Source organism: Chinchilla lanigera, unplaced genomic scaffold (genome assembly GCF_000276665.1).
Source record: "Chinchilla lanigera isolate Chin_1 unplaced genomic scaffold, ChiLan1.0 scaffold00062, whole genome shotgun sequence".
Taxonomy (NCBI): Eukaryota; Metazoa; Chordata; class Mammalia; order Rodentia; family Chinchillidae; genus Chinchilla; species Chinchilla lanigera.
In genome coordinates, this window is record NW_004955463.1 from 1850467 (window position 1) to 1853109 (window position 2643).

Sequence of the window (2643 nt, forward strand, 5' to 3'; positions counted from 1 at the left end):
ATAATTTATTACTCGTGTGGAACAAACATTTTTATTTTGGGGATACTGAACAACAACTTAGGAGAATTAATGTGTAAACATTCAGACTTCACAGTGTGATTATGATTGACCAAGAGGCACAGAATTAGAGGATCCTTGGGCAACTATCTGGCCTGAGGAATACAGATAAATTCTTCAATCATACCCAAGCTAACAGCAGTTCTAATACATTTGGTAATGTAGAAGTAGTGGTGATCAAGATGTTTTATGATATCAGCAAATTGTTCTAGAAAACAAAGCTGTAGATGTTGCTAATCTTACAGTATACTACAGTTCGTTGCCTCCCTTTATAAAGGAAGGAAACTAATCTTTGTAAGATACCTATAGAAACACAGTTATAAGTTTTCAGAATAATGCTCAAAGCTGCTCCTAAATTTTGTGAACTCCAGGTTAAGAATGCTTGCTCCACAACAACTTCATCAAGGAAATTCTAGAATAACAAATTTCAGATAAAGAAATTAGAGCCCAGGCTACGTGTGGTGCTGCATGCCAGTAATCCCAGCACTCAGGAGGCTAAGGTAGGAGGATTGTTGCGAGTTTGAGACCAGCCTGGGCTAAAAAGTGAGTTTAAGACCAGCCTAAAGTTCACAGTTAAACCGTTTCATAAAGAGAAAAACAAAAGAAAAAGAAGAAAGAAAGGAAATTAGAGCCCAGGTCTAACTGAAGGATATACACTAGAAAAAGGGGAAGCACAAATTTGAACTTTGGCAGTCTAGGTCTGTAGCCATGTTCATCCTATTCTACTTGTATAGAAGGAGTTTACAGATAAATCTCTTTTCTGTCTCCCAGGCTTTTGATTTACAATTATTATGTGGACACTTTGATCATTTTAGGTGTCACTCCTATTAAAAGAAAATCTTTACACTAATTAAATTTAGCAGAGTTTAGTTAAGCAGAGAACAATTGATAATTCTGGCAGCACTCAGAACAAGAAGAGCTTCCTGTGGTGTGTGTTCAGCCAGCCTCCACAGCTTAACATAAACACGAAGTAGGAAAAGTACTTGACTGCTACCGATAGTCACCCGCCTGTCATGGGGTGATGAGGTTGGATATTTGTGATTAACTGAGGCCTGGTTGTTGTTTCTTCTCACTCCTCATCACTGACAAGAAATGTCTCAAAGTTAAGTTCCCTTGTCAGAAGCCTTCACTTTTGTCTATTTGGAGACAAGAGAATCAACCCAACATTGATATCTAGTAATATTCAGCATAATTAAAACTCCATTATCTTCTTTCTCTTCCAAACTAGTCTTAATTTCCCTATTGTAAACTATATTGGTGGCACCACTCCAAATACCAGTATTCAGAGCCACAGAACTGCTTTCCCTTCCTCATGCTCCCCACATTTACTGCCATTCGCATGCAATTCCAATTTACCCAGCCTCTTCAGCATCTTAGGAAATTGTCTTCCCTTTCACACCCTGTAACTCTAGCATTCATCAGAAAGACATTAGACATCACAATGGGCTGATCCTCCTTCTCTTCCTTATAATCTGACCCTCCTCTTCCAGCATATCCAAGATTCCTTAATACTGCCTTTTACATTCTATTCTTGTTTAAGCAGCCAGAGTAATCCTTTTAGTTACATAAATCAGTGCAAAGGATTTTCTCAGTCCTTAGTAGAAAAATCAGAATTTTCCATGCCTGTGGGACCTTACATTACATGGCACCTGGCTAACTTTCCAACTTCAGTTTTCTATATTTTCCTGCCTTCTCACTGTGCTCCAGCCAGGCTAGCAAAATTGATTTCCCTGAATATGTCATACACATGCTGGCTCTAGTCTTTGCACCCTCCGTTGTAACCCTTTCACCTAGATAGATGTTCACATGGTGTACTTCATCCCTTTATTCAGGCCAGCAAACAGGTCTCCTGATACGCCATGTCCCAATCTCTCAGACAGCCCAATCTTAATTATAGACTCCTTCCCCTGTACAAACACTTTAACTGTTCATAGTATTGGGACTGTCACTGCTTGACATTGTGCTATTTGTTCTAATTTGTTCCTAGTGTGCTAAGAGAATGTAACTGCCCTGGGACAGGGGTTTGTATTCACATTATCTAAAATAGAGTCAGACCCTAGGGTAAACACAGGAGAAGAGAAAAGAAAGAAAGGTGCTTCTCTGAAAAACATGCATCAAAATTCAGCACGTTTGGGTTAGAAGAATGAACATGAATATGATGTGTCAGAATGTCCTGTGAGCAGCTGTGTGGACAGAGGTCTACCAAGGAGCAACAGAGAGAAGAGAGACTACAGTTCTCACAGTCCTTGTGGGACCAGATGGGGGTGCCCAGTGGTCCTTTCCAGGCTCTTGTTGTCCTTTTCAAAGAACTTCACGGGACAATTGATGAATATAAAATTTTAACATTTATTTAATGTAAAGGAAGAAAGGTAAAAGAAAATGAAGGAAAAAAAGCACAAAAAAATGTGCTCAAGGAGAGGAACAAATGCTCTGATGTGAAAATATGCCCTGCGGGAGAGAGGGCCCCTGCAAAGGCAAAAAGACAATGGCCAGAAGGCCACTGGCTGCCATATTTTATGTAGTCTTTCAGACAGCAGATCTGAGCCTGCCCAGGAAGGCACATGATTTTTTATTATTGTTTAATTT